The 12,414-nt window shown below is 42.3% G+C and overlaps 1 long non-coding RNA gene across 2 annotated transcripts; it reads right to left on the bottom strand.

Moving 5' to 3' along the window:
* Window positions 1-1,706: 1,706 nt before the first annotated feature.
* On the bottom strand, window positions 1,707-12,398 carry LOC133262369 (uncharacterized). 2 transcript variants are annotated; one of them, XR_009741281.1, is made up of 4 exons: window positions 12,205-12,398; window positions 4,256-4,365; window positions 3,796-4,079; window positions 1,707-1,805 (listed from the first exon to the last, which is right to left on the bottom strand). It is a non-coding gene; the product is annotated as an uncharacterized LOC133262369 (long non-coding RNA). The 2 variants fall into 2 exon arrangements; XR_009741282.1 differs by lacking the exon at window positions 12,205-12,398 and having other exon boundaries at window positions 4,256-4,386.
* Between the last annotated feature and the right edge of the window lie 16 nt (window positions 12,399-12,414).

Below are 12,414 nucleotides of genomic sequence, written 5' to 3'. Positions count from 1 at the left end.
GACATCATTCATACAGATGCCAGTCTTCTGCTGAGCTTTGCTACCCTGCTGCTAAGTATAGAAAAAAGGTCTAAAAAAATTAGTTGCTTTTTAATTTCATGTGCTTCTTACTCAAGGAAAAGGAGTTCTTGACTTAACTTCTTTAAACACTTTGTTATTTTTTATATCTATCATCACCCCTTATTCCTCTAACGTCTAAGATATATAGTTCTAATCTTTTAATCTCTCTACACACTGCGGCTTTCTATTCCCTTAATCATTTTCACTACCTTCCCTAGACCTTTTTCATTTCTGTTCTATCCTTCTGTAAGACTGGAAAGCAAAGCTGAGCAAAGTATCCATGCTGAGGTGTCACTTCATGTTAAAGATACGCAATAATTTTGTGCTTTCGGCTAGCTTTTTCTTATACAAATGAACATTTTGTATGGCCACCATTTCTTATTAAATAAATGCCTGTTGGAAATGTTACCTTGTTCCTCTCCTGACTACCTACAGTTAATTTAACACCAGCGTCACATATGAGTAGTTTAAATTGGGTTTCTTTTTCCTTTCAGTATGCTTCACCTTATGCTTACTTCAACTGAGCTGGGCCCTGAAGTGTAGCCCACCTCGCTCTTCAAGAGACTCCCGAAATGATTTTCAGTTTTATTGCTGCTTTTGGCAATCAAAATCATTATTTTGGCTCAATGATCGGGCTGGTCTGGAGCATCGCAGCACCAGTCTTACCCTGACATGGTTATTACTCCTTCCTTCGGAAGAGAAACGATGCACATGTAGCTGATCACTCTCCCAAGAAACGTTTGTAGGAGACTATTTAAAACATCTTTGTAGATGGAAACTGTTGAAAACCTTCTCCACACTGCTGCAGGAACATGAGGAAGTGTAATAGATTAGAGAAAAATGATTATTTTTTCACAGAACAGTATGGGTTTGTCCATGAGATAACATTAAGCAGCATTTTATAACTACCATATTTTTAGTTCATTTATTTGATTAACGTGAGTATTGTTTCTCCTTGCTTGCCAGGTGTTTCCTAATATGAGAACTCCACAGATATTATGTAGCTGAGACTCCTGCAGCACACTGTGCGCCTGGCACTGCATAAGCAAGCTGGTGTGTTTGCTCCTGACTTATGGTCACAGAAGTAGCATCTTTCGGCTCTATTTCCATGTCTGGATAATGCAGATCACAATATTGACTTTTTTGTTTGTTAAGTACATTGAACCCACTCATAGCAACTAAATTACAAAGACTTTTTCATCTATCCATGTGATGCATGCAGGTACTGCAATATCTTTCTATTTTGCAATAAAATCCCCTCTTAAATCATCGTAACACCAAGTTTCCATTAACCCTACTGACTGTAAATAAATATCAGTGCTAGAAGGACACTTACTGTTATTTGCCATTTGAAATGTTCATACACGCAGCCTTATGAGCATCCAGGGAGGCTGTGTAGGCACAAGAACCTGCCTGTAACTTCCAAGGACCACAACACTCACCACCTGCATAAGCCAATAAATACATAAATAAGTCAAATAGTACTGATTTCAATGACAAAATTTAACTCCTCACTTTAATAGGTAATAAAAATTCCTGCCTTCCTCTCCCTTCACCCACACTCTTCCCCAGCCTCAGTTATGAATCACTTCTTTGTTCCAACATAGTGGCAGAGGAATGCTGTCTCCAGTGCTATTTCCTTACTGTGTGTACGTGTATGTGCATAAGAAACTTTTTCCTCCTCCTTTGTTCTCTCTTGGGTCTTATTAAACGCAGCACTCTCCAGTCCCTTGTGGTGAGCAAAGCTGGGGAGGATGAAGGAGATGCTCCACTGGGTATAACAAAGAGGTTTGTGGTAGAGCTGATGGCTGCAAAAAGGTAAGAGTTATTCCTGGAACAGCAGAGGGAAGGAAGTATTTCCCTCTGTGAGGATAATTCTGGAGTTTGTTATACGAGAATGAGGAAGGGATCCCTTAATAATGCAGAAATTAAAGAAACTCAAAGTACGATCATCATCGCTACTAACGGCCTTACAACACACCTTTAATGAAGCGTGGGCATATATCACATTTCCAGCTTGAAAACAGGAGCACAAACACCATTAAATAGAAACTCAATTATACAAAACTCTGTAATGGGTGTTTCTATGTTTTGGCTGTGCATTAAGCAATGTTCCTGAATTGCCTATCTTTGCAAGCACTGACAAAATTAAATCATTCAATCTTTGTCACAAATGTTTACTGAGTAAACATGACAAAAAGTCTGCAAATACAGGAAATCTATTATGAGGCTAAGTGCTTCCTTTGCATGGTGGACCCTTTAAACACCCACTTCAGTCTCAAAACCGTATTTCAGGAGGTACCTTTCCAAACAGGGAGGTTTGCTGAGCAGCATGCCAGTGATGGCAAATAGGCAACCTAAAATAGATGAGAAGGCTTGTTGAGATAAATTTCTAACTCTACAGCCGGCAGTAAAATAAAAGATGGCAATTCATGCAAACAGGCTTCAAAATGCAGCACTTCTTTGTGGTTAAAGATACTGACACTTCCTGAGAGTTTTCCTCTTTTCGAGCACAGACAGAGTACGTGACCCTCCCTGTGGTCCTGGCATCAGAAAACTCCACGTGGGAGTTTTGGTTTCTGGGAAAAAACCCGAGTTTGGAAAAGCCAGGTTTTCCTCTGAAATGGCAATCTCAGGTACACTATTGGCTGTATTGAGTACTTGGTTACTGACTATTACAGTCTAAGTGCTCCCCCGTGTGTTTGCTCTCACCCTCTTGCTGTAATTTTGGCATAGAAATTCCCTACAAGCTTAATAATAAGAAGAATAAAAAGCTGGGTGAAAACTCAGCACATTTCAGCCCAATTTCTAGCTCATCTCTATTAAATACCAAACCTTTCTCAGAAAAACCTTAGATATTTCGGGTTCTTAGTCATGGTCACACTTCTGTCTCTCTGGGGTTTTAGGAATCAGTCTCTGAACTGCCTGATGGGTGGATTGAAGCAGGTTCATTGCCAGATCAGGTCTGTGTGGGATGGGAGAGGTGCTGTGGAGTTGTCATCTGCCTCTCAGATGCCCCCAGGACTGGAAATAACTCAGAGGGATGAGGAGGCAAAGGAGCATTTTCACCCTGTTGTGGAGCTCAGAGAGTCTCTTCAGGAAGACCCTGTGAAGAATAAAACCTTTTCTGCCAAGAACTTGGTCCAACACACTGAGCAACAGCAAAGAAAGCATCGCAAACTGCACACGTTGACCATTTGTGCCAACCAGATGTCTTGGAAACCCATCAGAAATGAAGCTGTAGCTGATAAACTTTCCTTTTGTATTTGTTTGCTGCTCGTTATGAGGGCTTCAGGACAGCCCAATGTACTTGGATAACAGCAATGGAAAGTTTTCAGGTTCTGATGTGGTGTCTGCTCTGGAGGAGCAGAGTTTGCTAAATCAGGCTGCAGTGCATACACCAAGTTACGTGACACAGGCGTAGATGAAGGGCAGATATATTTCTGAGTTTGCTATCTGATGTACTCCATTGATTTTCTAGGCAAATCTTTTCAACTCTGTGCCTAAGATTACTCCTGCCTTCAATGAGCAATGTGCGATATAAAGTGGCTGCCTCTCACAGACCCTACGGGCCTTTAACTGAGGTTTGTAACATCAATTTCGCTCAAGATGTCGCTAATAATTCAAAAGCAACAAGTGGCATGAATGAGCCTTGTACCTGTGAATAAACATTTAGATTTGCAGCAATCATTTTTCACCTATAAAAGTAAAGTTTGCAACACCATGTCCTTGTACCTTGGAAAAGTCTTCCAGGATCTCTCCTTACCCAGGCATCAAGAGTTCTTCCTCTGTCCTGCAGACTCCAGCTTCCCATTTCACACACAGCTTTGTAGCCACTAATCCGTTCCCCCTGCACGGTATTACATGGATAATTGTGTAGATACTAGACGTCTTTCAGCAGACTTACTGGAATATCTTGCACCACCATACAGCACATCTCTTTTATTTAAAAACTTCAGATGGTCTGTTTAACATTCATCTTTTTTGACATTCTTCCATCGATTCACTTCGGCGACTTCCTAAGCAGATGCAAGAATACATTTTAGCTGAATTTCAGGGGATACTTATTGCATGTTAAATACCACCAGGCAATTATTTAATGAGGTTTAACAAGTATGTAATAGATAGATTACTTATGACCTAGATGTGAAACCTCAACGAATATGTTTAATCAATTGGCATTCAATTAACATACATTAGGCTTTTCCTGCAGCACAGTGCTTTATTTTAGCTGTCTGGCTGACAGACCAGGCTTGAATACTTGTTAACCACTTACTGGCTGTAAGTTTAGGTTCAATATTGTACCTGCAATTAAAAAAAAAACAACCAAAATTATTTGCAAACCTGCTCTTGGTGAGTTTATGGGCCTGTAATTACCCATTTAGAAGTGTAAGTCCCATTTGGTGCATCAGTATTCTCTGTCATCTTCTCAACATTCACAATTGTTGGGACCTTTCTATGCCCCAGGCAGTTATGTCCATACCTTTTCTCTTATTCAGCAAAAGAAACTAGCTAGACCCTTCTTTTGAATGTCAACATTTTCACTGGCTATGAGAAGGTAATATAGGATTGAAGTGGCATATAAAGGAGCATTAGTGATGGATGTCCTAGGGTGGAAACATCACAAACAACCCAGCGATTCCTCTTCATCTCTGTAGTGCTATAGCTTTAAAAGCTTAATAAGGAACAACAAATTTGTATGGCTCTTTGTCCAGTTGTATTCATTAATTTGCATGCAACTTGTGCTTTTTGTTCTCACCATCAGTAGGAAAATTGTCTCTCTTCAAAAACTGTCAGAAATACATAAAGCACTATTAAATAATGTTGAAAGCAAGCTTAGCCAGGAAAACTGATGAGAAAGGAATTCATTTTCACACCAAGTGCTACAGAGGCTGTGTAACATGTCATGTCTTCAGCTTCACACAGGGATTTGGAAACACCCTTGTCCCACCTCTGTGAGCATGAACAGCTAAACCATTTGCTTCATCTGGTTGAGAAGAGCAGAGGAAGGCAGAAAGCATGGGTAATGCTGAATAATAAACAGGTTGGTTTTGCTACAGAGATGTATATCTACAGCATGTTCCACGCAGAGCTCTGCAATATGGTTTCTAAACTCTGTCCTTTAACCCCAGTCTAATTCCCCATCTGACTTTCCAGGCTTCATGTCACCATTTGCTGCACAAGGAATAAGGCAGAGTTTTTGGAAAATGGAAGGTGGTTTTGTGAAGACAGAAGCCACAGTGGGAGAAGTGAGAAAAACGACCCAAATCTTGGCGTACTTCTAACTGGCTGAAGAATACATAAAATACCCATTTTGGTTCAATTTCCCATCTTTCAAACAGAAGCCTCAGTGCACTCTGAGGGAAGAGCTGGAGAGGAGGTTAAAACATTGCAGCATCCTCACGCGTACTCTCTGCACATCAAATCATAGAGTCATAGAATAGTTAGGCTTGGAAAGGACCTTAAGATCATCTAGTTCTGATCCCCCTGCCATGGGCAGGGACACCTCACACTAAACCATGTCACCCAAGGCTTCGTCCAACCTGGTCTTGAACACTGCCAGGGATGGAGCATTCACAACCTCCCTGGGCAACCCATTCCAGTGCCTCACCACCCTAACAGGGAAGAATTTCCTCCTTATATCCAATCTAAACTTCCCCTGTTTAAGTTTTAACCCGTTACCCCTTGTCCTGTCACTACAGTCCTTCATGAAGAGTCCCTCCCCAGCATCCCTATAGGCCCTCTTCAGATACTGGAAGCTGCTATGAGGTAAGACAGAGCGTGCGCTAGAGGAATAGCTGTGTGCCTTTGTCCTGTTTGAATTCACATCTTTATCTCGGAGGAAGTTTCTTTCTAGAAATTCTGTGGCTTTGGCTGATTTACCATGTTCTGTACTTTACAAACACGACTTTCCAGCACCAGATCTCACAGTTGCAGGCAAACTTGGGTATCAAGGTCTGAAAGGCTGCAAAGCAAGAAGATACATTTTGTTCTTTTCTTCTGCAGAAAGGACACCCTGCAAGATTAAAGTAACTGGATTTTGATCAGCATTTCCCATTTGCACTGGGCTCTTTACGAATTGAAATGTAAAAGGTCAAAGCTCCAAAAGCATTTTTCATTTCTAAAGAGGTTTGTTCACCACTGTAATTTAATAGCCATGCCAAAGCTGATAAGATTTTGGAATCCGTCCATGGCGTGTATTGATGTCACAGGTCAAAAATAAAGGCTTCAATGTAATTTATTTCTCCAAGCACAGTGAAGATAATAACTCAAGCACAGAGCAATATGTTAAAACTAAATTATATTCAATAAAGATGACTTATGCCAGTCTTCTAAAAACTAAATACACTTGGCTCAACCCGCATGTGCTCATTACTCTGCTATGATGGCCTCCGAGAGGTACTTTGGCATCGTGCAGTGGCCAACCTATGATTCTGGATGCGGGGTTTGAGAGCACTGCAAGGGCATAAAGCTTGTTCCTCCTTTCTCTGTTGCAAATCTGACTTGAGAGAGCATTTTCCTGCACCAGCTTCTCCTTCTGTTTTGCTTTCTGCTGGATGGAATGATGCATAAGAACAAAAATTCATTCCTGCTATAAATAGTCTGTGCATGTGATACAAGGGGGAGGAGAGCAGATGCTGCACACATAGCTTCAACTGGAATGTCATGCTTTAGCACTGAGTTAGGGATGGGGGAAGGGGGCTCTTTCCAAACACTGGGAAAGAAAGAAAAACACTTTCCAAACAGAATAGGTACACAGCAGAGGCAGCCATATACAGCATTTCCTCTATCACTCACACTGTAATTTAGAGATTCTAACACTGAGGTCCAGCAGTTGGCTCATTCTTAGTCTTTCGTCCACTGATCTGAAGGAAATGATTGACAGTGACTCTGTTCTCCCATGTGGATATTTCTGGATGCAGGAAAACCAACATTGTCATCAGTGGAGTGTGGAACTTCACCCATTCATCCAAACAGAAATCAGAGTTTCAGTACCAACCCTGAATTATCTTTTAGCTTTTGCTCATTTTTATAACTGTTTTAGCACATTGCTTCTGGTTGTAAGAGTTTTTCACATGATCAAGAAGTTCTTTGCATGCCTCTCATTTGAGGTAACGAGATTTGATTTGGGCTACTGGCTTCTGACTGGAAGCCACCAGACTATTTTAGGCAGTAAATCTTCCTGTGAATGTGTAAAGTCATAAAAAGGTTGTATTTGATTTGAAAGAATTTCATAGGTTTGTGCCATCACGGTTTAGTTCTCAAGACTCTTGTAAGAACTGAAGAGACAAACTGTGCCTCCCAGATGCAGGGCTATGGAGCTGTCTAAGCACTGGAGATACCATCAAGGAGAACCCAGATTGCTCTGCTCACAGCCCCTGACTGAGATATACCCAGGGAGAGGCAGCAAACCTGTGATCTCAGTATGCAAGCAAACACCAAGGATGCTGCACTGGATAAACCTAGAGGATCCGTGACGAGCTCTAGAATCTATAAACCAATGTAACATCAGCTGGTGTGCTGCTCCAGAGCTGCACTTATCTGTAACAGCAGAGTCATGCTGGGAGCAGCAATACCTCTGCACAAGTTTGCATGGAGTCTGAAATCTCTAGGTTACGTGGATGATTAAAGTTGTAGTACAGTGTCTACACAACTAATAATTTTCAGTAATTTGTGTGTCAGAAGAATTGCTTATACACTGGTATCTAGGGAGCCGACTGTAATTTACCTGACAGCAAACACCTACAAAGAAGTACAGGCATGAGTGGAAGGGTCAGGTCTGTAGTTGTTTCCAGACTCTAATGAAAATCCTGGCATGACTTCCTCTAAACAATGGGAGATTTCAGTTGGGAAAAATCAAGCACTGCGAGGAAAAGCAATCAAATAGCAGTCTTCATTATGCAAATCAAAACGGCAAAAGATTGGTGACATTTACCCTGCTCTCACAGCTGCAGTTGCAGAATGACCATTGGATACAGACTGAATGAGGCCAGAAGGAATCATAATTTGCATGGGAAGGTTTAGGATTAAACTAAAAAGCAAATAAAGTCCTAATTCATTAACCAAACTGACAGCGAAAGGCTGTAAGACAAGCACAGAATCAACTTCAATTTGAACTGAAAAATAAATCAGGCACTACAAGGCTTTGATTTACAGATCATACATCTTCCTGCAGGATGCCATCAACCAGTAACCACCACTGCCATCTTACAGGCAAGTAAACCTCAAGTCGGGGTAGGGGAGGTCATCTAGATTATGTGTGAAAGAGTTGAGACAACAATATCAGCTTCTCTGAAATGATACTCATGAACGCAGCAGCAGAAGTTCTCTATGAAACAAAGAACAATGCTGGAAAACGCCACGTGAGGCAAGACAAGAGGAATGAGATGGATCATGAAGCCAAAAGTGGCTTCTCAAAGAAGTGACAGGAAAACACTTCATCCAATTGCTGAGGTCCTTAATACACGCTACAGCAGCTGGAGCCCCTTTTAGGGATTAATACAGAAAGATTTTTAACAGCCAAAAGCAAAAGGTGAAGTGGCCAAACCACTTTTAGAAAGCATAAGACAGGCAGAAACTGTATGGAGCTATTAAGAAAAACAACAGTGAAACACTGCATAGAAAACTCAACAGCAGTTTTGTTGAGGTCCATCAGGGCTGCTGATGTCCATCAGTCACTGTTTGCTGGGAACACAGGGACAAACACTTATCTGCTCTGCAAGGCCTCAAAACCTGGTGCCTGCAAAGCTCTGCACGGGAATAGCAGAATGGCTCTGCAACCACGGCAGAGAAGAAACAAGGTGAATTGGGGTTTTTTTTGAGTGTTTTTCTCATCAAAATAGTACAGTTGGTTATAGTAAGGCCTGCAAGAGGAGTCTGACCCCGAGGACTGTATGTTTACTATATGAACAAATCAAAAAAGCATTGATTGTAATGAAGGAATAAATAATCAGCTGACAAGTCCCTAGGCTCAGGGAAACATCGTCAGTTAACTTCTATATTGCAAATAAAACACTCAACAGTGTCCACTGCAAGTGCATCTGGAGGTATAAGACAATACAAAGATGTGCCCTCTGCCAGGTCTTGTCCCATGGTCAGGGTGAGCACAGTGGCAGTTTGTTTGCCTGATGCTACCACAGTGCTGAAGTCAAAAGCGAGTTCTCCCACACCTACTACTTGGCCTTGCCCCCAGCTTCACTGCAAGAAACAAATAACCATTTCCCTTATGAAATGCAGAACGTGCTTTCAACGACAGCTATTCTAAGAAAAAATAATCAAATATTGTAATGACAGCATCACTCTTGTAATTGACAGCTTAGCCAACACTGAAGTGAGGACCAGAAGGCTTTGCAGAACTGTGGGGAAAACACTGATAATATTCACATTGAAAACACTCTTAGCACTCACTGCAGTAAAAACTCAAGAACAGCTTTAGAAGGTAGGGATGACAACCAACTTCTTTACATATGCTGGCAGCAACTATCTCCTGTGCCATGGAGATTTCAGAAAGGAAATAAGGCTGTGAATTAGCAGACGGGCATTGCCTGTACCACCTTAAAAATATTTGGTTATTGAAATTCCACAGCTTAGCATCAGAAAGGGCTTTTTTGCCTTTTTCATTTACATCTTAACATATGGATGTGAGAACTGAAAATCCATAGCAGATACAAGCAGATATGAAATGCCTTTGAAAGCAAATGCCATAGAAAGCTCTTGATAGCAAGCAAAATTCCCTTGTAAAAAATCAGGGAATGATCAGATCTCAGCAATCACACTCTCTGAAGTTATCCAAAAGAGAGAGTCTGATGTGCCTGCTAAGGAGAAGGTCAGCACAAATGCCCACATCTGGACCACAGAAAGAATATGTGGGGGATCCGTCTGAAAGGTCCCCTCCTAACTCTACTCGCCCTCTAGTCAGACGAGAGCATTTAGTACATTTAACAATATAAGCTCCATGCAAAGGTAGGCTGGATGTAGGATGTCTTTTAAAAACTGCTGGGGAGGTCTGGAATGAATGCAGTGGTGTGAGACAAAAACTGTTGCATTGAGCTTAAAAATAAACGGATGGGTAGGAGGGGTGGATAGAGCAGGGAGCATCTGGAAGCAACAGAGGAGGAAGGAAATAGTCCCTGAAAGAAACATGAAGAAGGAAAAGCTGCTGATAACAAAAGGCCTGAGGGAGGGCAAATGCAAAGGGAAGTGATTTGGAAAGCAATAATAGGCAAACCAGTTAAGTAGGAAACTGGCCAGCTGAGAAGTTTCAAAGGTGTCTGTATGCACATGCGAGAGAAAGAGGACAAAGGGAATAAAAAATAGTATGCAGAAAATGAGGAGGCTGTGGTGGATGAGGAGTGCTGCTCTGCAGGCAGCCATGGGGCACTGCAAAGGATGTACAGCACGCAGCAGAGCACATGCTGGGGTCAGAGCAGTGAATCAAATGGGTCAAAACTGATTCTGAATTTGCTAATTCCATCAGGACCATCTAGACAAAACACTGAGGGCAGTAGTTCTGGCTTCCTGACATAGCTCAGCTTGCTCAGAGGGGGCATCTCACACACTTTTCCTCTCGAGGTCAGGAGGAAGCAGAGCGTTAGATCACATTCCCATTATTAATACCCATCAAGCCTTTTGGCTGGCTTCCTAGGTCCAGGATGGATGATCTGCAAGTAGATCTGAGCGACAGGTTTTTCTGGTTTGCCCACTGGTATTACAAGACTTTTTGCCTCTCCTCTGCAATCCTCCCTGGGGGTCAAGCAATGCGGAAGGGATGCCAGACTCTTAGGGAATGTGTGCTCCCCTCTGGTCTTGATGCTCTGCAGCTGCACAGCCTTGGAGCAGCTCCAGCCACAAGTTAGAATTAATTTGCTATTAACTCAGCCTATTTCTAATAAAAAAAATAATAGCAGCACTACTGGGTCAGACCAAATGTCCATCTGGCCTAGTTTCCTCTAAAGAAAGAGGTTTAAAAAGCTGTAAGAGTTGCTTGATACAAGGTGAGTAGAGGTGGGTGAACATACTCAATTAAATTCCATAGGTTTAACACCGTTTAGTGCAAGGGGAAATATATTTCTGCTGCTTATTATGTTCTGCAGCAGGTTCAGGACTATTCTGCAACTAAACTGATAGATCAGTAGTAGTGAAGGATACTAAAAACATTGGTTTAAACAGATTTCTTTGTTTGCTAGTCAACCAGCCATGGGGCAAATGCTTGCATCACACAGAAAGTGAACAGGGTCAGGACTCTTACAAACAGACCTCAAGAAGCATGAGAAAGGTGACTAATTTTGGAGGCACTGTAGCTCCAGAAGACTGGGGTTGTCTTAGACAGGGCAATGGGAAAATCCAACAGAGAGCTGAGGTCTCTTATCCCCACTGACCTTGATCTCTGTCACAGAGCAGGTTTGCAGACAGGGGAAGACTTCGAAGCCTTTTTCTGTCCCAGCAAACTGCAGTAGATGTAAGCTCAGGCAGCATGCCTGTGGTCCCATCCATCCAGCACAGCCCAGTTACAGCGAGAACAAGGATTCTGGCTTTCAGTGAGCACATCACTTCCGCTCAAATCAAAGCTTCTGCGATGAGCTTGGCACCCCCAGCACTGCTGCACCAGGGGAGCAAACCCCAGTAAAGTCTGTGCATCAGCTGCTGGTAGCCAGGATGGTCCACGCTGATAAACAGCAAAACCATCTCCTGTACCGGCCACCGAGGGGCTGGTGACAGCCTAATGGGAAAATATCACAGGGCATAAATATAAAGGCATCCTTCCCACTGCTAGCGGCTCATTACAGCTCTGACCTCCAGGGATACGGGCTCATTTCTGTAGCTGGTGGAATTAGTGGTTTACATACAAATTATCTGATGAATGTAGCCTTGTTTTCTGTTCATGAATCATTCATGACCTGAGTCAGTTTTGGCAAAAACATGCTTTTTCTGTAAGTGTCCTCTGAATCCTTGAGGAGCACTGAGCTCACGCATGTGCACAGCCTGCCCATTACAGCTCTTTGCTACTCACAGCCTGTGACCAGGCAGGTAACTCTCCTGATCTGACTTTTGCCTCCTTCACTTCACAGCTTAACTGTTTAAAACCAGGTGTAAAATGATAATGCTGAATAGCAGTTTTCTTCAGACATGAATCCCTCTGCTTACCTTCAAAGATGTATGTGTCAGGAACTGTACTTGTTCTTCAGACTTCCCTATAGGTAAATATCTTCTTTACATGCATGTGGGCTGCCATTACACAGCATACTCCAGCACACAGTACTCGGGGTGCCCAGTCCTTACCAATAAACATTGCATAGGAATATGTTCTGTGGTCCTGACACCCAGGTCCTGTCGGTTTCTTGCAGATCCATTAAA

This window comes from Pezoporus flaviventris, unplaced genomic scaffold (assembly GCF_033815535.1).
Source record: "Pezoporus flaviventris isolate CSIRO_AGI_PZ_B2104156 unplaced genomic scaffold, CSIRO_AGI_Pfla_v1 ptg000213l, whole genome shotgun sequence".
Classification (NCBI taxonomy): Eukaryota; Metazoa; Chordata; class Aves; order Psittaciformes; family Psittacidae; genus Pezoporus; species Pezoporus flaviventris.
The sequence above is the reverse complement of the archived record's forward strand: the minus strand, read 5'-3'. Positions and strand labels throughout refer to the sequence as shown.